The sequence below is a fragment of the Gossypium hirsutum genome, chromosome A08 (genome assembly GCF_007990345.1).
Source record: "Gossypium hirsutum isolate 1008001.06 chromosome A08, Gossypium_hirsutum_v2.1, whole genome shotgun sequence".
Lineage (NCBI taxonomy): Eukaryota > Viridiplantae > Streptophyta > Magnoliopsida > Malvales > Malvaceae > Gossypium > Gossypium hirsutum.
This window is the reverse complement of record NC_053431.1, coordinates 18,230,544-18,254,849: the sequence shown is the minus strand read 5'-3', so window position 1 is coordinate 18,254,849 and position 24,306 is coordinate 18,230,544. Positions and strand designations below refer to the sequence as shown.

At 33.3% G+C, this 24,306-nt stretch overlaps 1 pseudogene; it reads left to right on the top strand.

Annotated features, from left to right (window-relative positions):
* Positions 1 to 10,579: 10,579 nt before the first annotated feature.
* LOC107926390 (linoleate 13S-lipoxygenase 2-1, chloroplastic-like) lies at positions 10,580 to 21,961 on the top strand (annotated as a pseudogene).
* Positions 21,962 to 24,306: the final 2,345 nt, after the last annotated feature.

The window sequence follows — 24,306 nt, the reverse complement described above, 5'->3', positions numbered from 1 at the left end:
GAAACCATATATAGATACATAAACGCAAATGGTCTAATGCCATACTCCACTTCTACAAGCCATTTTCGCATGGCTGTACACACGTACATCACAAAAAGTGCTTAAAACAACAAGGGGTAGTCCTATACATGCCATATCCAGAGTTCAACTAAAAGAGTACCAAAAGAGCTTTGATAGTGTGGATGACTTCGACTTCGATGATCCCGAATCCGATAGCTAACGAACAAAATCTATAAAACAGAGAGCCAAAGCAACGGGGTAAGCATTTTAAAGCTTAGTAAGTTTCAAGTAATGAAATCGGCTTTGACTAAAGTATTACATTCAAATAGCTAAATGAATCACTTTATTAATTCACATTCTCATAATCATACTTACTTCACACTTCATCAACATATACACACGCAAGGTATCAACCTATCTAAAAGCCGAAAGTTCGTTAGTCGATTGAACGAATACTATTTAAAACGAATCGACTTTTCCGATGCACACGCAAACATACCTTATCGTTTGGGTTTTTCGAGCGTATTAATTGAATTTATTACAGCACAACACGCTCACCTTCGAACCCAAGTTTCTTCGGAATTTAGCCGGATATAACCACAAGCACAATTGCCTTCGGGTCTTAACCCGGGTATAGCAACTCGCACAAATGCCTTCGGGTCTTAGCCCGGATATATCAACTCGCACAAATGCCTTCGGGTCTTAGCCCGGATAAAATCACTAGCACAAATGCCTTCGGGTCTTAACCCGGATAAAATCACTAGCACAAATGCCTTCGGGTCTTAACCCGGATAAAATCACTAGCATAAATGCCTTCGGGACTTAGCCCGGATATCATTCAAATGCTCATGCACACATATATCAACAATCATGACACATCCATATTTCATTTTCGTTACTAAGGCTCAAACACAAAACATTTATTAAACCTTTCCAATTTCGGCTCAATAGCCACACACAAAGAGCATGATTTCGATTGGCTTTATAACATAGTCTCTATGCACATTCGACTATCCGTCATAGTATGACTAATCATTTCAATATAATTCAAGTAGGGTCATTACTCGAAGACTTACCTCGGATGTTGTCGAACGACTTCAATGGCTATTCAATTACTTTTTCCTTCCCTTTATCGGATTTAGTTCCCCTTTGCTCTTGAGCTTAAGTTCAACAAATTTTAAAATAGTCATTAATCGACTATTCAAGTATTACTTTCAGAATAATATATATATTGATTCGACTTTCACACACATAGATTATAGTAAGCTTTATAAAAATCAATAAATAATTCATTAGCAAATTTTCATTAATGTTTACAACAAAATCACATATTCACTACGAGCTGTTTTCCTGAGCAGTAGTCACTAAATTATTTATAACTGGAGCTAAAAAACTCCAAATCACTTGCCGTTAATTTTCGCTGAATATAGACTCGTATATCTTCCATTCATATAATTTTCAGAATTTTAGGCTTGGCCAATCAATACCAGATTTTTCTTAAAGTTTCCCCTGTTTCACTGTTTGACTAATCTGACCACTCTTCACTACGAATCAAATTTCTCATTTTACAGAATTCAAAATGTGTTGTATTTGATTTCATTTGAAACTAGACTCATTAAGGAGTTTAAGCATATAAATTTTATCTTATAATAATTTTTGTACAATTTATAATGATTTTCTAAAAACAGAACAGGGAATCTAGTAGTCATTTTGACTCAGCCCCACAATACTTCAAATATCTCAAGATCGGTAACTCTTTTGTTTTTATAGTTTCTTTTGTAAGAAAATAGACTCTTCAAGCTTTAATGACATAATTTACTCAGCTTCTAATTCAACTCCTACAAATTATGGCAATTTTCCAAAATCACCTTACTGCTGCTGTCCCCAAGCAGATTATTACCAAATCATATGCTAACATTTGCATTTCACCTTAGTAGCTAGCTTAGCAAACCTTAATTTAACATATAATTGTTCATAACACAATTAAAGCATCCTCTCCATTCCATCAATTCAAAACACATACATTGCCCAATAGTATCCAAAATCATATTCGGCCTTAGTACACATCTTGTTAGCCGATTTTTCTCCATTTAGCAACTAATGCACATATGTGCTCATTTGTTAGACTCTACTTCACCTAACTACCATTTTCTTTTTCATCCAAATAACATGAACAACAACCATTTCTTGAACATTTTCTCTTCAACAATTCTTCATAAAACATAAAGACTATAACCCAATCTCATCCTTTAATAACTAAAACCGAATGCTCAAGACACCACACCATTTCAAATTTTGGTCATGGGTTAAGCAAGGAACTTGATGACTAACAAAAAAAAATGCTAAAAATCCAAGAATCATCCTTGAACTTACCTTGATTTAGCTAACCACCATAGCTGAATTTTTCAAAGCTTTTCTCTTCTAGGTACGGCAATGAGGAGCAAGGATGGAGAAACTTTGGTTTCTCCTCCTATTAACTAGTATTTTATTAACCTTATTCCTTATTTTATTTTTTTCTAACATACCTCACTAAGCCAACATGTTCCCAACATGTTTCCACCCATAGCATGGCCAACCACTAGCTCAAATTTTGGGTAATTTGACATGCAAACCCATCATTTTCATAACATGCATTAATAGACCATTTTAAATTAGCCTATCATATTTTCGCCATGTCTCATATCGATCCCTATTTAATAATTTTTCATGCAATTGGCAAAATTGGAGAATGAAACTTCCACATACTCATGTACACACATAATAAGCATAGAATATGGAAATTAATTATTTTTATGACTCGGTTTTGTGGTCCCGAAACCACTTCCCGACTAGGGTCAATTTTGGGCTGTCACAAACTGGACTGCGTAAGAGATTCTTGTAGTTTTTAGAGCTGATTTAGGGTAATGTTCAAAACACGCTTGTTGCTTTAAACATAGAAGCAATAAGAATCCTTTTGTGAAATAGGCTCATTCCAACAACTTTATTTTCAATGTAAAATGCATTTTTGTGTTACACTTTGAGCAAATATTCTATTATACGTTCATTTCATTCATACTCATTAATAACTATTTTTAGATTCATTTATTCTTTGCAATATTCTTTCGTACCTACAACAGGTCTCCAAATATCAACGATATGAGTGATGCTACTACTGACTTAGAATTTCCTTTTGAGTGAGATATGTGTCTAGAGGGATCTCAAGACTTTGAAGATGACAGAGATTGTAACCTATCTCCTGATCTGTTAAGGATAGTAGAACAAGATTAAAAATAGATCCTACATTACAAAGAGTCAGTGGACATTGTGAGCCTAGGAGAAGAGAAAGAGGTGAAAATCAGAGCCTGTATCACCACAAAGAGAAAGCTAGACATCATTGAGTTATCCTAAGAATTCCAAAATGTTTTCACATGATCGTATCAAGATATGCCTGAGCTACTAAGACGTGTGGATGCTGTTAAGGCTAAGAAAATATTAAAAGAGGTCCATAAGGGTGTCTGAAGAACACATGCTAATGGCTTTACTGTAACACCCCTTACCCGTATTTGATGCCGGGACAAGGTACGAGGCATTACCGGACCTAAACATACACATACATGAAAAAACCGAGCCATAAAATTTCTTTTAATTCAAACTTTTCAAACACATGCATGTCGTCTCTTAATTGGGTCTATGAAGCCCAAAACATACATCGGGATTAATTTGGGACTAAACCGAGAGCTCTGAGAAGATTTGGGAAAACTTAGGAAATTTTCCCAAGAAACAGGGTTACACGTCCGTGTGGACATAGGGACACCCCCGTGTCCTCAGGACGTGTAACTTTCTTTTTATGACATTAGCATACAAATCGAACCACACGGTCGGGCCACAAGCCCGTGTCTCCAAGCTGTGTCCCTCACACTGTTGAGACACATGACCGTGTCTCAACCCGTGTGACTAACATTTAGGCTATTTTCCAAGCCATATTTCTCAACCATTTAATCATTTATTTCCACCAACATTTTAATACATTTATGAATCAATTTAAGGTATTCAACCAAGCCTTATAATTATCATCGTTTGTTCATTGCGTAGCCATATCAATCATGATAAAATCATAATAATTAGAATCTCAAACTTACTAAATACAAGCCATACCAATGGCTAGTTACAGTTATACCATTCATAAGCCAACATTGACTAATCAATTAATATATATCAACCATATCTTTGTAATTTAAATATATTTTCATAACAACTTATCTTGATTTCATACTATTTCAGATTTGAGCTTAAATAACCAAAGTATTTGAAATATCATCTTTATTCAAATAGTATGCATGAGATACATAATTCCATAATTATGAATGAACACATTTATCAAACATATTCCATATTCATATATCAATGCCTCATGTTTAGGTTTTTCCATGTCGAAAATTTATTCATTAAATCATTTGAAATATCAATACATATGGACAGTACGCTCAAGATGAGCAATTATATAATCACAAATGAATTTATTCATCAACCAAGTTCTATACTCATGTCATATCAACTCGTACTTCGTTCCATATAACACTTACCAAACTTTTTCAAATTAGTGAACGTCTTACAAAATTGAGTACTTCATTTTCTCGATGCCATAGTTCAACTATGGTCTTACACATCTTCACATAATGATGCCATAGCCCAGCTATGGTCTTACACATATTCATATATCGATGCCATAGCCCAGCTATGGTCTTACATGAATCACATATCTCACTGATGCCATATCCCAGATATGGTCTTATATAGTAGCATATATCACACCGATGCCATATCCCAGATATGGTCTTATACGGAAGCACATAATCACATCTCTACGATGCCATAGCCAGCTATGGTCTTATACGAAAATCACATATCACATGTTGCCATGGTCCAACCATGGTCTTTTTTTTTCAATTCATTTTAGCCACTAAACGAAAGTACTCAACCCTACGTTCCACTTAATTTGAACATTTAGTTCAATTTTCATACTTTTTCAATATTTACAAATTTAATAATGAATATATGAAATAAAACATTATATCATTATTAATTCAACATTTGTTGTTTATAATTGGGCATGTAATCAATTTATACACAAGTCATTCATATATTTTTCCTCCTCCTCCTCTCCATCCACATCCTTGGTATAAATAACACACTTGTAAGTAACCTTATCCATAATTTTTACTAATTGCTAATGCGAATATTCAAGCTATCCACCCGTGTCATAGTCACTAAATAATTTATATCTGGAGCTACGGAACTCCAAATTAAGATATGCTAATTTTTCATGAAACTAGACTCAATACCTTCTTACCATAAAATTTTCAAAATTTTTGGTTTATCCAATAAGTAAATTTTATTCTTTAAAATCACCCCTATTCTGTTGTCTGACAGTTCTGACCCTTATTCACTAAAAATTAATTATCTCTTCATAAAGGATTCGAATGATATTCTCATTTGTTTTTCTTGAAAATAGACTCATTCAGGATTCTAGAAATATAAATTTAAGCCCATATTTATTTTTATTAAATTTTTTATGATTTTTCAAAGTCAGAACAGGGGAACCCAAATTCATGCTGACCTTTTCTCACAAAATTCATTATATCTCATGATTTACAAATCCATTGCTTACATCGTTTCTTCTATGAGAAACTAGACTCAATAAGATTTAATTTCATATTTTTTTAATCTTCTAATTCGATTTCTAAAATTTATGGTGATTTTTCAAATTTAGTCTACTGCTGCTGTCCAATATTGTTTTAGTGCAAGTTGTTTATTACCATTTTTCCCCTAAGCTTTTAATAAATAACAATTTCGTCCCTACTCAATTAGCCTCTCAATTGAGCTGATTTTTCTCAATTAACACTTTATTCTATCACTTTAAACTACTTTACAACTTTTGGAAATCATAATTTCAGCACTAGACTTTAATTCCGAACATTTTTTACAATTAGGTCCTAAAATCAATTTCCATCAATTTTACTTGATAAAATTATCATATATCAAAATTAAAGCTTCAATTCTATGTTTATTCATCATATGCTTCCAGCACTCATCCATAACAACTTTAAAAATTAGCCATGAAATCAAAAACTAATGAAATAGTAAGTTGGACCCAATTGTAAAAGTCCAAAAACATAGAAATTTCAAAGAGAAAGTAAGAATTAAACTTACATGAAGCTAGAGTATGAAAACCAGCTTGAACCCTCTTCCATGACTATTTTTCAGCTGATGAAAATGAAGAGAATTGAAGAAAATTCTAGATATTCCCATTTGGTCCCATTTTTATTTAGTTAATTTTGGCAATTTTCCAATTTTGCCCTTAATTCACCCATTTCTTGAATTTTCTCAGCTATTGCCGCCCAAAATTTCTCCTATGGGCTTATTTTCACTTTAGGTCCTTCCTCATTTGACAATTGAGCTATTTAATCCTTTTAGCAACTTTTACACATTTTTCAATTTAGTTCTTTTTATTTAATTAACCACGCAAACGTTAAAATTTTCTGACGAAATTTTAGTACTACCTTATTGATACTCCATAAATATTTATAAAAATATTTATGACTCGATTTATAAAATCGAGATCTCGATACATGTTTTCTTCAATTTCTTAACTTAATAAATCTTTATAAAACACAAATTACTAATTTAAAAATCTCTCAAAAATCACATTTGGCTCATAATTATTAAATAAATAAATTTACGAGATTATTTTTCAAATTTAGTGGTCTCGAACCACTATTCCCGACATCATTGAAAGTCGGCTATTACATTTACAGTAACTAGGCAAACCATGAGGTTCGGGTACTGCTAGTCCACGATGGAAAGGGATTGCATCAGTTATACCAAGAAATGCCGTAAGTGTCGAATTTATGGAGACAAGATTCATGTGCCTCATTCATCTCTTCATGTTATGACTTCTCCATAGAATTTCTCTATGCGGGGCATGGATGTTATTGGGTCGATCTCATCAAAAGCTCCTAGCAGCATTGATTCATCTTTGGGGTCGTCGATTACTTCACTAAGTGGGTGAAAGTTGCTTTATATGCCAATGTCACAAAGTCGACAGTTAGCAAATTCTTAAAAAAAGAAATTATATGTTAGTATGGAATGCCAAAAAGGATCATAACTGGAAATGCACTAAATAACAGCACGATATCAAAAGTTTGCAGTCTGTTCAAGATTAACATCACATCGCCCCAAAACGAACGGTGCAGTGGAGGCAACAAAAAAACAAAAAAAGAGTTCGTGAGGAAAATGATTGAGACTCATAAAGATTAGTCTGAGAAATTACCATCTATGCTTATCGAACGACTGTCAGGACCTCCACCGGAGCAACGCCATTCTCATTGATTTATAGAAGGAATGTGGTTTTACCCATTGAAGTTGAGATTCCTTTATTTCGAGTCTTATCAGAGTTGAAGTTGGATGAGGCAGAATGAGTCCAATCTCAATATGATTAGCTAAATTTGATCGAAGAGAAGAGGTTGAAAGTCATCCGGTATGGTAAAATGCACCTAAAACGAATCATGCGAGCTTATGCAAAAAAAAAAGGTTCGCCCAAGACAATTTCATCAGGGGGACCGGGTATTGAAAAAGATCATTCCAATATAAAAGGAGTTTAGAGGGAAATGGATGCCAAAGTAGAAAGGACCCTATGTGGTAAAAAAGGTCTTTTCTGGAGGAGCACTGATTTTGACCGAGATGGACGGGAAAAACCTCCTTAATACTGTAAATTCAGATTTGGACAATAAGTACTTCACCTAAAAAGGGGGGAGAGACTAATGTAAAAACCCGCAAAGGGCGCTTTGAGACCTTCGACAAAAAAAAAGGGGAGAAGCCAAGGCGAAAACTCGCAAAGGGCGCCTTGAGACCAAAGGAGTTTTGAGTTGAAAACCCTAAAAAGGGCAACTCAAATTTTGATCAAAGATGGGGCATTTAGTAGTCTTTTCCTCTCAGAATTAACAAGGAGAAGGAACTTTACATCTTGGGGCATCAACAAAGTACTCTAGGTCTCCTACACACATCTCAAGCTCAAAATGGTCCTCAAGAAGTTTGTGCAGAGAAGCTCATGCTACGATATTTGGGGCACTTGTTTTCATCTTACTCATTTTTAATTTTAGCAAAGTTTGCTATCTTTGATTAATTTATTCATTTCGAGCTATGCTCTCAATCAATTTCTTTCTTATTGCATTTGCCATCTTTGATTAACTTATTTGTCTTGAGCTATGCTCTCAGTCAATTTCCTTCTTGTCCATCATTATGATCTTTTCAAGCATTTTGCATTGAAATAACGATTAATGGACTAATAATACTTTCACAAAAGGAGTTACTCTGGAAACTTCTAAATAGTACAAGAACTAGAAACAAGACTATTATTTAGAACTCACCAAGCCTAAGGGTTAGAAATATTTGAGAAATAAGAGTCTAAAGTGTGACTATTTCTTCGGATTTTCTGTCAAAGATATCAGCTGAGTAAGAAGACAGGACATTATGTCAGTGATACAACCTTGATGAACAATGAGCAATGACAACCCAAACATTAATAAGGGATCATTCTCATGACATTCTGCATTCATACGCATCTTGTTAGGAGCATTTGATTTATTCTGATCATGACATCCTAATTATTTGGCATAAGCATAGGCCCACGAAATCGATTCTACAGGTTATGTCCCCTAGAGGACGGTGTAGCAAGATCGGTGAATCCACAAATCTTATCTCTCTGAAGTAGCAGTAGAGTAGGTCAAAGTCATAAGCCTTATCTCTCTGAAGTTGTAGCGGAGTAGACTGAAGACAGCAAATCTTATTTCCCTGAAGTTGTAGTGGAACAGATTGAAGCTACAAATTATGGTAGATCTTATCTTCCTAAAGTTGCAATGGAGCAGATTGAAGCCACCAGCCTTATCTCCCTGAAGTTACTATAGAGCAGACTGAAGACAGTGAATCTTATTTACCTGACGTTGTAGTGGAACAGATTAAAGCTACAATTTATGGCGGATCCTATCTTCCTGAAGTTGTATTGGAGCAGATTGAAGTCACCAGTCTTATCTCCCTGAAATTGCAGTGGAGCAGATTGAAGACAGCAAATCTTATTTCCCTAAAGTTACAGTGGAACAGATTGAAGCTACAAATTATGACAGATCTTATATTCCTGAAGTTGTAGTGGAGCAGATTGAAGCCACCAACCTTATCTCTCTAAAGTTGCAGCGAAGCAGATTGAAGACAGTGAATCTTATTTCCCTGACGTTGCAGTGGAACAGATTAAAGCTACAAATTATGGTGGATCTTATCTTCTTGAAGTTGCATTGGAGCAGATTGAAGCCACCAGCCTTATCTCCCTAAATTTGCAGCGGAGCAGACTAAAAATAGCGAATCTTATTTCCTTGACATTGTAGTGGAATAGATTAAAGCTACAAATTATGGTAGATCTTATCTTCCTAAAGTTGCAGTGGAGCAGATTGAAGCCACCAGCCTTATCTCCCTGAAGTTACAGAGGAGCAGACTAAAGATATCAGATCTTATTTCCCTAAAGTTACAGTGGAGCAAATTGAAGCTAAAAGTTGCGAGTCTTATCTCCTTGAAGTTGTAGTAGGAGCAGACTAAAGATAGCAAATCTCATTTCCCTGAAGTTGTAGTGGAATAGATTAAAGCTAGAAATTACAAATCAGATCTCCCTGAAGTTACAGTGGAGTAGATTAAAGTTACAAGCCTAATCTCCCTGAAGTTGCAGTGGAGTGGATCGAAGCGACAATTCCTATACCCTTGAAATTGCAGAGGGTTAAAACGAGGCTACTTTAAGAAGATGAGCACCAAAATGTCAAGATTTAGTGAGACCGGGCAAAATTGGCCCTTCTTAAAAGTCTTTGCTCTATTCCCATTACACGATAAGGAGTAAAGAGGGGCAACTGTAGTAGGCGCATTTTGCTCGGGGCCCAAAACCAGAAACATAACCCAAAAACAATTAAAACCAAAATAAATTGAACAGTCCACAATATATTAACGGGCCAAACACAACAAAAATAGAGGCCCAAAAATAAAAATCGTAACCCAATTTCTTTAACCACAACCTTAACTTTTAGAAAAAAAAAGAGAAAAAGAAACCCTAGCTGCAAGCCTTCACGTCAGCCTTCGTACACAGCTGGCCGCTTCCACCTGCAAAAGGATAAAAAAGGACAGCAGCAAGATAGCAAGCAAAAAAAACGATGGCAAAATTTTGTAATTTTTTTTCTTTCTTTTTTGGCTATAAAATTCATGAAGAATCAATGTTTTTTTTACAACACAATTTAATACACACGAAATCAATAAAAAAAAGAGCAATCGGAAACAAAATTTGGAAAAGGTAGTTCTTTTGTTTTTATATTTACTTATTTTTTTCTTTTCTACTGATTTTCTACTAGTTTTTAAGGAAAATAAAAAAAGAAAGGAATCAAATCTTACATTTTTTTGCATTTGCGCCGCCGTAGGCTGTTAAGGTCCGTTGATTCCGATGAAAATCGACGATTAATAGGCTCGGGAAGTCGAAAGCTCAAAAAAATGGCTTTTTTTTATTTTTCCTGCCACCATGGGCAGCAGCACCGTCATCGGTGACCGGCGGCCGCCACGGTGGTCCGACGCTGGAGCAATGGCCAAACTCGAAGGGGAAGGAGAGAATTTGAGAGAGGTTTGGATTGTTTTTTTTTTTGGAGAAACAAGGAAAAATGATTTTTTTAAACTTTTTTACTTATATAGCCCCTCCAAACGACATCGTTTTGCTTATGACCTAATTTCGACCCGACCTAAAGCTTAGGATCTGCGTGCTTTCAAGAAAATTGGACTATTTGCTGCTTTAATCCTTCCTCATTTTTGTTACTATTCAATTTCATCCTGTTACTTTTTTGTTTTTAATTTGACCCTTTTATCTTATTTTTTGCGCAATTTGGTCCCTCGATTGGTCAAAAGGGAAAGGCGCGTTCAGAATTTTAGGAGTAATTTTCCTTTTAGCCCCTTCTTCTTGGCATGCGTTTTATTTTAGTCCTACCTTTTGTTATTTTAAAAATCTATCCCCTAAATCCTATTAAAATTTTTTTATCTAGTCTATTATTATTATTATTATTATTATTATCATCTTTTTTTAAAAAAAATTGTTTTATTTAATATTTCTTTATTCTTTACTTATTTGCTTATTTTCATTTTTTTGTTATTTATTTATTTATTATGATTTAGACTCACGATTTCGTTTTAGTTCCGATTTAATCCTTTATTTAGTTTTAGCCTTTTTCATAAACTTATTTTATTTTAATTTTATTTATTTATTTATTATTGTTTAACTTTCATTTTAAAATCTATATTGTTTATATTGGTACATATTGTTATATTGTCATCTCATTTTTTTTTATTTTTTTATTTTATCTCCTTTATATGTTATTTTATTATTCTTTTATTACTTTTTTTTAAGTCGTGTCTTTTTAATCATGCTTTTCTTGTTTATTTTATTTTATATTATTTTATCTATTTATTTGGACTGTGGCATTATCATTAAAATATACTCTTCTTCATTTATATTTTAATATTTCAATATTCCGTCTATATGGTCATTTTATATTCATTCGTCATCACTACATCATGCATTACGTTTAGATAATTAGTTGTCTTTATGCTATACTTTAAATAAGATAAATACACATCATTTAAATATTACACCTATTATTATTCAAAATAAAATTTTCAAAAATAAGGAAATGTTTCGAATTTTGGTAATACGATAGAATCGTACCCTAACTTACAGGTTTTCAATTTTTCTCGTCGAACCTAAATAGCCAAATATTCTTTTAAATTTTAAAATACATGAATTTTAAATAAAAATAAAGCCAATATTTTGTATTTAGAAACTCAAAAAAGTCGTGCCCTAACTTACGGGGTTTCGATTTTTCTCATTGGATCTAAATAACCGAATATTCTTCTAAATTAAAACACGTGAGATTTCAAAAATAAAAAATAATAAAGATAAGCTTATTCTCAAAGGTTCAAAGTGACGTGTCCAAGCAAATTTTTCGTAAAATTAATATTAGTACAAAGAGGGATCATATTTTTAAATTCTTTTTGGGTTTTCAATTTTCGACATTAAGACATTAACTAATCAACTAGGTACCAATTTTGGGCGTTACGAGGGTACTAATCCTTCCTCGTGTGTAACCGACTCCGGAACCTGTCTTTCTGAATTTCATAGACCAAAAGCATTGTTTTAATATATCAAAATCATTTATTAAAACCAACCACTTTATGAGGTGACTCGATCACACCTCATCAAAAAGGATTGGTGGCGACTCCAATTTTCGTTTTCATTTTCAAAATCAAAGTCAATCCCGTTTTTCAAAAAAAATGGTTTCGACACATTGAACTTGAAAAAATATAAAAGTTAAAGATCGTACCACATCATTACTTCAAAATTCATATATTTTTTTAATTTTCAAGTGATGATGTGGCATAGTCTTAACGTGTTACATTCAACGTTTTAATAACTGAACTGATTGTTGAATAAGTTAGATCACTGATTCATTTTTCAACTAGTTAGATCGGTTTGACCGTTAGACCAACAATAATTAAATAAATAATTTAAAATTCATAAAAATATTAAAATAATTTAAAATAAAAAAATTATTATATCAGTTCAACTATCTTTTTTCATCCCAGTTTTCTATTTTTACCAATTTCAACCAGTTTTTGATTTAGTAGGTTCAACCCCTTCGTTTGAACCGTCATATCGATCGGTTCTTAATCCATCTGCTTCGATCTGGTTCTAGTAACGCTGATCACATCATCAAATCTTGATATAATCCAAGTTTAGGGGCCAAAATAGATCTAGTTGTCAAGTTTAAGGATCAAAGTGGACCTAAAGAAAAGTACAAGTACCAATGTGGACCTAATTGCCAAGTTAATAGACAAAAAATTTATATTATCCTTTATGTAAATATATTAAAAATAAATTTCAAAAATAAAAAAAATTTTGAAAATTGATATCAACGTTTATTTTAATTTATGTGTGTACAATAAAATTAATTATAGTTTTAATATATTAAAATTATCGAATTAATTATTAATTTTTAAAATTTATTAACTATTTTAATGATTTCCCCCTCTCATTATTAGTTCTTATCCCGCCCTCAAATTTTATTTATTTAATTTTATTTTATTTTTCCAGTTCTCTTTTACATTTTTTTTCTTATCCATATATTTTCCCATTCAAGTAAACATGTTCTTAAACTTCCTTTTCTTTTTCCAATTCAAAATTTCAATATTTTTTTAACATTAATCTAGTTAATATTCTTATAACATCTATTCTTTTTGATACGACACATAAAATTATTCATAGTCCTCCATCCTTTAAATAGGAGAATAATGCGCTTTAATGCACTCAAATTCACGTTGTAATATCTTAATACTTAATTCGAATGCTTCATATTTTTAATTAAAATTTTTATTTATAATATATATTTATTTCTTTTTAATTAAATTAAAATCTTTTATGTAAATTTGGAATTGAATCTGAACTTGAAGTTGAGCATAAAATTGAGTTTTTTTTTAGTGGTATGGTCTCTAATAGTTCATCTTTATGTTGAATTCAATTTCAAAGTCAGAAAATGAATCCAATAAAATTTGATCAAGATTGATGGACAAAATTATATCCCTAGTTTAATACATGATTATTATATAAAATTAATAAAGTAATATATAACCAAACGAGAATGGATTGTATAAAACTGTGATTCCACGTCATTCCTATCCTTTTCTAATAGGAGAATGACAAATTAGATTTTTTCTCTTGATTTCTTTTTCTTCCTGAAAAATTTTAAATCCAACTAAAAATATTAAAACTCAGGAGGAAAATCAGATTTTTCCTCTTGATTTCCTTCTCCTCCTGAAAAATTTCAAAGCCAACTAAAAATATTGAAAATCGGGAGGAAAAATCTAACTTGTCATTCTCCTATTAAAAAGGGATAAGAATAACGTGGAATCACAGTTTCATACAATTTTTTCTAATATCCACATATCCAAATATTATAATAACCCCTATTTTTTTTCTCAGCTAAAAATAAAATAAGACCTATTTTCACCTCATTGGAGGCAATCAAATCCCTCTTAAAAAATTTAAAAACCACCAAACCATGAGTATATCCAAACAATCAAACCTATATTCAATCTATTTGTCACATTAAATATATCTATAATTTCCATGGTTAAGATGAATTCCCACACCCCGACCTTAACGCTTAAACACCGCTCATGGCTCCAACAAAAAACACCAAACATCTAAACCTCATCTATACACCCCAAAAGGCTAAGTTGTTTTTTCAAAATACGAAGGCTTTGGATTAATAGTAAGATTGGGATATTTTGAAAATATGAGATTCATCCAATGTAAAGGTATGAGTACTCCTTTAAATTTATTTAAATTATGGCTAGTTCATTAATTATTGAATTAATTATTTAGTTTAGTACTTGTAATTAGTTTTAATTGAAATTAATATAATTGTAACTTTTAGGGAAAAAAAACTCAAAAATAAAACAATTCAAACACCTAAACCTGTTAAGTGCTTTCGCCCAAAAAGGAAAAAAATACACTACACAATATATATGGAGTGGATCCTAATTTGGAATTTTGTAAATTCAAATTAAGAATTAAAGGTTTGTTCGAAACTTGTAAGAGTTCGGATAAAAATATTATAACTGAATAATGAGTTTAAACAAAAAAATTAGACTTACTTAAAATATAACTAATTTAGGCTCAATATTCAAAGCCTGAACACAGCCCAAACTAATTCGTTTTCAAGTTTATGATATATTATTTTTATTTTATTTTATATATTTATGTAATATATTCTCTGAAAATTAAATATAAATATTAAAAATAATTTTAAATTGTGTATATTTAGATCTAATAAAAGAAAAAAATATAGCGTCAATAATATAACATAATTACTAAATATTAAATAAAAATTATATTTAAAAAATAATATAACATAATTTAGATTAATCATTTAAAAATATAAATGAACTTCAGTGAAATTTGAGATCCATATTTCAAATTGAATCGAATTTAAATAGTTATACATAATATTGATATCATGTATAAATTCAACCCGATTTTAGCCATAAACATCTAACAAACTTGTTATTATTAAGTTGAACCGCAAGTGTTATTACTAGATTTTATCCATTTTTATATTGGTTTTATCTTGTTAAATATTTCTTGTTTATCTGTTTTATTTGAGTAATTAACCATGCATATTTATAGTTGTAACTATTAAAAATGCTTTCATAGATCAAAAACGCAGTTGTATGATAAGGTAACATTTGGGGTTTCATTAATTATAGTGTAAAACTAAAACATTTCATGACTTCCTGAAATATTTTAATAATTTAACTTGAATTTATTGTTATATACACAAAGTTATGATATATTTATCATATCAATTAATAATAGCATCATTATCAATACATAACAATTGAAAGTATTTTATATTAAAGAAATAATCTACTCAGATATATATGATTTATGTTAGTAAAACATGAAATATAACAATCAGGTTGTTAAAATTTTTTATCTTAGTCATACAATAAGATATTAAACCATGTGAAGCTACTTTAATTATGTGTGAAGCAGTCATATTTACTATCGGAGACTTTAAATGGATTGAAGAAACTAAGAGAGAAAGAACTTATGTATTTACGAGGCAATGGCACGGAAGAATGCAAAAAATTTGAAAGGATATATGATTACGATGTTTACAATGATTTGGGTGACCCGGATCATAACCTCAAGCATAAAAGATCTGTTCTGGGTGGTAAACATTTTCCCTACCCTCGACGCTGTAGAACTGGAATATCGCGTTGTGAAACAGGTAACATACACATACCAATACTAGTAAAATTGTACAAGCCACCAACCAACTTGTAAATCACATATCTGCACGCGTATTATGTGGTTTCATGCTCACAATGTGGAACTATTTTCTTTGAGCACCCATAACCTATATTCCTCGGCTTCATATTTTATATGAACATGTATGGTTAGCTTTTTTTTAATCTTTTTCATTTATTTGTGAAATTTTGAAAGGTTATATTTTCACATTTATGTGCCAAACACTAAATATGGAGCATGAATTAAAAAAGAAAAGAAAAGAAAAAAAAGTCTAAACAATAGTACCCATAACTTCCTTTATATGATATTAGTGTTGTAAAATAGACTCGTATGTAGTAGGTCTTAGGGAGATAGGTTTGGGTGACAAAATTTTAACGGGAAAGAAATGAGAATACTTGATCGGTTGGTGTGATTTATATTTTCTTTTATCCTTAGTATATATATTTTTAATAAATCTTATTCATTGAAAAAATTATATATATTTGAATAGTAGAATATAAATGATGAAATCCAAGAAATTTGGAGAACTAGCGTAACATAAATTTATTGTATATTTTCATAGAAAAGAGCTCAATGGTAGGTTTCAATAAAATTAAAATAAATTAACAAATTTGACATTCGATTATCATATAATGAAAACTTCGCCTTAATATCTTCTTTTCCACTTGTATGCCTTTGTCCCACTCCTACATTTTTTTTTCTATTTTCGTGTTTATATACATAACACCTTTGATTTTTTTTTCTTCTTAAAGAATTTTCATCATTCAATATAAATTAATTAATGATTCGCATCCATATTATCATTTTGTTTCAAGAAATTCTGTCAATTTATCCGTTCTCAACTTTAAAATTATTTTGTTATATTCATGGAAACCTGCTAAGTTAGAGCTGGACTTGAAAGGCTAAGAAGGTTAACTAATTAACTTTTTGATGTTACATTGTAGCCATGTATAAACTAATACTACAAGGGTGATGATGCAGATCCATTTTCAGAGAAAAGAAATGGTCATTTCTATGTGCCGAGTGATGAATGCTTCTCAGAGATAGAGCAGTTAACCTTTTCAGCAAAGACTGTATACTCGTTGATGCATTGCTTGATACCAACGGTTCAGAGCACAATTGCTGTAACACCCCGAACCCGAAACCGACACCGGAGTCGAACACGAGGTGTTAACTGACTTTAACCCCTTATAAAATTTATTTTCCAGACACTGCCCAATCTGGGTACTAGTCGTTTTAAAAATCATATCTTGAGTTTCGTAACTCGAAAATCAGTTTTGTAATTTTTCCCAGAAACTAGACTCATGTGCCCATCTATGTATTTTTTTCTAGAATTTTTGGTCGGGCCAATTAGTACAGTTTATTAGTCAAAGTCTCCCATGTTGCAGGGGTCGACTACACTGACCTTTGCCCATTACGACTTGAATATCTCCCTGCACGGGGCTTCAATACTGATGCCGTTTGTTTCTATGAAAACTAGACTCAGAGAGGAATCTATACATATATGGTACGACCCCTAATTATCTCTGGTTAATTTATAATGAATTTCCAAAGTCGGAGCAGGGAATCCAGAAACCGTTCTGGCCCTGTCCCACAAAAATCTGATTATCTCTTAATATACTGCCCATATGATCTTTTCGTTACTTCCTCATGAAAACAGACTCATCGAGCTTCGATTACATAATTTATTCATCAATTAATTCCACTCCTACTATTTTTAGTGATTTTTCAATCTCATGACACTGCTGCTGCCAGCATCTGTTACGAAAGTAACTAGGTCCATTTCATGCCTACCCTTGATCCAACTCAATCGAACATTCGTGCCATTTTCGCATGGCTTAAAGTTTACATGCCAAAGTTCAAACACAACGTAATAGCTTATACATGCCAAAATGTTCTTCTAAGCCAACTAAGAAGAAAGTACCAAAACTTGCTATCCGGTGTGATGACTTCGATGACGACCTGACCCCGCAAAAATAGATGAGTCCAAGCAACCTATAATGGGTGACAAGGAAACACCGAGTGAGTTTATAACTCAGTAAGTCATAAGCAATGTACTACCATCCATCAATAACATTATCACAAGAGGAAACAAAATGGAACGAGACAATTTACTCCATCCATACCGAACCATACCATAGTTCCTCCCACCTATGGATTCAATTTCATATCAATTCATGCATTCACATTCCGTATACTCATCAATAGGACATTGAAGCATTTTCATAAATCAATTTATTTTCGTTACAATCAAACGACTAAACGGCCTTTCACCCATCCTACGATAAATTTTATGTACGTGACTTCAAGTATATTTGTCACACAGGTTCAAACTTACCGAGCTCAACACCAAGTATAAGCATAGCACCTATTAGCCATGTACTCAAGACACTTACCCGATCCGCTGTCCGCGATCGACTCAATAGTGTCGCACACATAGTGTCCGTAATGATTCACGAATGCATATTGAGTCCGCACACTCAGTGCTATATAATCAACTCGCACACTTAGTGCTACGTAATCAAATCACACACTTAGTGCTACATAGTCAAACTCGCACACTTAGTGCCGCATGGTCAATTCGCACACTTAGTGCATCATATTCATTTCGCACACTTAGTGCAACATAGTCAATCGCACACTTAGTGCTGTACAATTTAATCCCGCGCACTTAGCGCCAATCTCATGGTCATAAATGGTTATACCCGCACGTTTAGTACCGAGATCAACAACTCAGTACATCTTACCTCTTTTCTTTTCATTCAACAATTTCATCATCACATACGTACATGCATATATATATATATATATATATGTATATTTATTCATTCCATTCAGCATCAATACATAAACATTATGACCATTTGAAATAATACCAACTACATGCTTAATGACTTACCTCGTGTTGGGTAAGACGGTTCCAACTCGGCTACTCGATGACCTTTTCTTTGCCTTTGCTCGATTCACCTCCTTTAACTCCTTGAGCTAAATCAAACAAATTTAACTCATTAAGGTCTCATTTTGCTAGCTTATGGCCGAATATGACAAGGATTTTGATGGGTCATATGGCCACCTTTTAGCTCAAATACACAATGGTCATATGCATTTTTAATCACATCAAATGATTCAATACAATTCACTCGAACCTCAAAGAGAACCTCAAGGTACTTAGTCCATATACACATTAGACATTAGAGTCACATATGTACGAATTCACGAATCGAATTCGACATATTAGCTAATTTTCCCTTTAGCCGAACCTTCTAAGTCAAGATAAAGCCATCAACATGCTTACCTTTGGCCGAACATACACATCAACTTAGGTGCTCATTTATGTGGCCGAACACACACATGTCTATGTTAAGGCCGATTGCAACACTCAATACATCCTACAAGTATGGACACTTGCATTGACTAAACACCATTTCTATTATTTTTACTCCAAAGCCGAATGCCTCTCAAGCCCTAAGCTCATGATCCTTTCATCATTAAGCAAGTGTTATAGCACAACTAACATCCATTTTCAATTTGAACACCAACATAAAAATATTAAACATGAAAATCCATAGCCGAAACCTATACATGACATTACTCATTCCACCCATCGAAACAATATTTGTTCAAGACATCAAGCATTTTTATTTGGGTATTACATATATGAGCATTTAGAATTTATATTTTTAGCAAGATCAATTTCTTTCCTCAACACATTCTTCATCAAAACTTAAAGGAAGTAATCAAATTTCCTTCTTTAATAGCCATAGCCGAATGCTCCATCCATCCATCAAAGTTAAAAATTTTGCATGGTCTAAGTAAGAACCATGATAATTAACCTAAATCAAGCTAAAATTTCACAACTTTAACACAATATACTAACCTTATTAAGCATTCAAATGGTCGAAAGTTCTTTGCCCCTATTCCTTCCTTCACATTCGGCTTAGAAGAAACAAAGATGAACACTTAGTTTTCTTCACCCATTTCCCCCCTTCTCAAGCTTCAAGTGACCGAATGTTTGCCCCAATTCTTTCTTTCAATCCGGCCAAGAAGACAAAGATGATGCTTTGTCTTCATTACTTTTCTTTTTATTCTTTCTTTAATCTATTTCCTTTCTTTTGCATAAAATAATGGCCATTTAATTAAGATTTAATACATATTATATATATATGACCATCATGGCCGGCCACCACTTAAAATAAAAGGGGTATTTGACATGCAAGTACAACTATTTGCAACATGCATAAATGGGCCACCTTACATTAGCCTAGCACATTTCTAAATTTTCTCACATAAGTCCTATTTAATAAAATTTCACTTACAATTTACAAAATTCAACCATGAAATTTTAACACATGCATATATACATATTCTAGAAATAAATATCACATTCAAACATTTCGGTGACTCGGTTTAGCGGTCCCGAAACCACTTCCCGACTAGGGTCAATTTTGGGCTATCACAATTGCCGACCCCAATAAGCCATTTCCACACATTGGGGCAGTCGACTCACTTTTCAGCGACGTAATAAACTTGCCTCCTCTCAAGGAACAACGCCTTTGGAATACTGTCCTTCCTAGACTTTTCACGGCTATCACTGAGGGAAGTGAAGATGTGCTACCGTTTAAGGCTCCTGATACCATGGCTAGTGAGAACTCTCTCTACTACTCATGTATATCTTCATAGACTAGTTATATTGATTGCAGAGCTAATATGTTGTTTGTTGTTGCAGGGGACAAATTCACATAGCATTCGACTAGTTACGGTATGACTACAAAACATTGTATATGTACGACAGTCTTCTGTGATGCATACATACATTGCTCTTTCAACACATCTTCACTTGTTGCAGGAATGGCCATTGAAGAGCAAACTGGGTATCCTTCAATTTATGGCCCGGCAGAGTCTGCAATCACCGATGAAATGTCAATCAAGAAATCGGAGGTATCATGACGGTGGAACAGGTGCAAGACAAGACTCGGCCACCAATGGATGGAAAACAACAGTGGAAGCAAGTGTATGTACCGTCTTGGGATTCCACGGCCCGTTGGCTCTAGCGGTTTGCGAAAACACATGTCCTTACACATGATGCATGCTATCATCAACTTGTTAGTCATTGGTAGGTATATTTCTTTCCTTTGAATGGGATATCTTTATCTACTCACGGAATTGCAAGTCTTTTGGTATCTATATGCAGGTTAAGGACTCATTGTGTTACCGAGCCTTATATTATAGCATCCAATAGGCAACTCAGCGTAATGCACCCAATATACAGGCTGTTACATCCTCACTTCCGATACACAATAGAGATCAATGCACTAGCTCGAGAATCACTGATCAATGCTGATGGGATGATTGAGAACTCATTCTCGCCCGGCAAGTACCCGTTGGAGCTTTGTGCTGTTGCCTATGACTTGGAGTGGCGATTTGATCATCAAGCTCTACCGGCAGATCTAATTAGCAGGTAATCAATTGCAAATTCTGGTGCCTAACAATATTTCTCAAATGTTTATTTATCTCATCATAATCGTTTCGTTGATGGTAGAGGGATGGTTGAGGAAGATCCAAATGCTCCTCATGGTCTAAGACTAACCATCAACGACTACCCTTTCGCCAATGATGGTCTACTTATATGGGATGCCCTCAAGCAATGGGTTTCTGCTTATGTCACCCATTATTATCCAAATTCAAGTGTTGTGGAGTCGGATAAAGTGCTTCAAGAATGGTGGGAAGAAATTCTTACAGTGGGTCATGGTGACAAAAAAAAATGAACCATGGTGGCCTACTCTCCGAACCCACCAAGACCTTATTGATATTATCACAACTATAATCTAGGTAGCATCGGGACACCACGCAGCAGTGAATTTTGGGCAATATGCATATGCAGGCTACTTCCCAAACAAACCTACCATTGCTAGAACCAAAATGCCGAGCAAGGACCCTTCAGACCAAGAATGGAAGTTATTATCGAAAATTTGTAAAAAGTTTTTCAATGATAGCTTCCCTGATGACTCGTTTGCTACAAAGAGATGTAAAGTTCAAGTGGATTGATAAATGCCAGCAGAGTTTTGTTAGATTAAAAGCTTTATTGATAGAAGCACTAGTGTTAGTTCAGCCAGAATCAGTAAGGAATTTACTGTTTATAGTGATGCGTCATTGAAAGGTATAGGTCGTGTTTTGATGCAAGACGGTAAGGTAGTAGCCTATGCTTCATGACAGCTAAAACCACATGAAACATGATCTTGAATTGGCAGCCATAGTGTTTGCATTGAAAATCCGACGGCATTACTTGTTTGGTGAAAAATATCACATATTTACTAATCATAAAAATCTGAAATACTTGATGTCACATAAAGATTTAAATTTGAGACAGCACAGATGGCTTGAGTTATTGAAAGATTATGGTCTTGTTATTGACTACCATCCGAGAAAAGCCAACGTAGTGGCGGATGCTTTAAGCATAAAATCTCTGTGTACTTTGCGAGCAATGAATACCCGATTATCGTTGTCTGATGATGGTTCAATCTTAGCTGAGTTAAAAGCTAGACCAACGTATTTGTGACAGATCTCTGAAGCTTAGAAAAATGATAATTAGTTGCAAGCAAAACAGGTACAAAGTGAATTGACTCTTGACGTAGAATTTTAGATTGGGACTGATAGTTGTTTATTATTCAAAGGTAAAGTATGTGTACCGCAAAGTTTAGAACTAGTACAGAAAATTTTGAATGAAGCTTACAGTGGTAACATGTCTATTCATCCTGATAGTAATAAAATGTATAATGATTTGAAAAATATGTATTAGTGGTCGGGAATGAAACAAGATATTTCTGAGTCCGTATCTAAATGTTTGATATGTCGACACGTAAAAGTTGAACACTAGTTGCCTTCTAGACTATTAGAGCCAGTTACGATACCGGAATGGAAATGGGAAAAAATTACTATGGACTTTGTAACAGGACTACCCCTATCTCCAAAGAGGAAAGATGTCACTTGGGTAATTGTTAATCGGTTGACAAAGTTTGCACACTTTATTTCGATATGTATGGATTATTCCTTGGATAGATTGGCTGAATTGTAAGCTTATGAGATTATCAAATTTAGTGGAGTGCCTATCTCCATTATTTCAGATAAAAATCCTCAGTTTACATCTCGATTCTAGAGTAAATTGCAAGAAGCTCTGGGTACTTAGTTACACTTTAGTACTGCATTTTATTCTTAAACAGATGGTCAATCTGAATGGGTAATACAAATCTTGGAAGATATGCTTCGGTATTGTATACTTGAGTTTGAAGGCAACTGGGAAAGGTATTTGCCTTTGGTTGAATTTGTTTATAATAACAGTTATCAGTCTAGTATTAAAATGGCACTGTATAAAGCCTTATATGGTCGTAAATGTAGTACTCCATTGTAGTAGATAGAACTCAGTGAGAAGAAGTTACACGGAGTTGACTTGGTCCAAGAGATCGAGGAAAAAGTGAGTAATTCGAGACAGCTTGAAAGCTGCATCTGATCGTCAAAAGTCTAATGCTGATTTGAAGCGAAAAGAAATAGTATTTCAAGTCAGTGGCAAAGTATTCTTGAAAGTGTCACCTTGGAGGAAAGTTCTCTGGTTTGGTCGCAAAGGAAAACTGAGTCCACGGTTCATTGGACCATATGAGATTACTAAAAGAATTGGACCAGTTGCATATCGGTTAGCTTTACCGCCAGAGCTTTATCAGATTCATAATGTTTTTCATGTGTCTATGCTATGGTGGTATCTATCTGATCCTTCACATGTTATCTCTCCGACAGAGGTAGATATCCAGCCTGATATGACATACAGTGAAGAATCAATCAAAATCTTAGCTCGGGAAACAAAAGACTTAAGAAATAAAAAGGTAGTTTTAGTAAAAGTTCTTTGGCAATGACACGGTATAGAAGAGGCTACATGGGAGCTCAAGGATACTATGATGAAGCAATACCCGAATCTTTTTACTATTAAGATTTTCAAGGATAAAAATCCTTAAAGGGAGGAGAGTTGTAACAACCTATTTTTTACTGAAATCGGAACAATGGTTTTGGGACCACAAATTCGACCCAAAAATATTATTTATTTTTATTTTATTATATGGTCCTTATTATAATAGGCATGTCGTGTGAAATTGTTTATAGGAAAATTTTATCTATAAAGTGTTTAATTACGAGAAAGACTAAATTGCATAAAATGCAAAAGTTAAATTCTAGTAGTTATAAGGATCAAATAGCTATGAAATTTAAAGCCTAAGGTCCTTATATGGTAATTAGACCATTAAGAAAAGTATGTAGATTTTTCTTCGTGACTCATCCATGGAATTATAGAAACAGGGAAAGGACTAAATTGAAAATAACAAAATACTTAATTAATTAAAAAGATGATA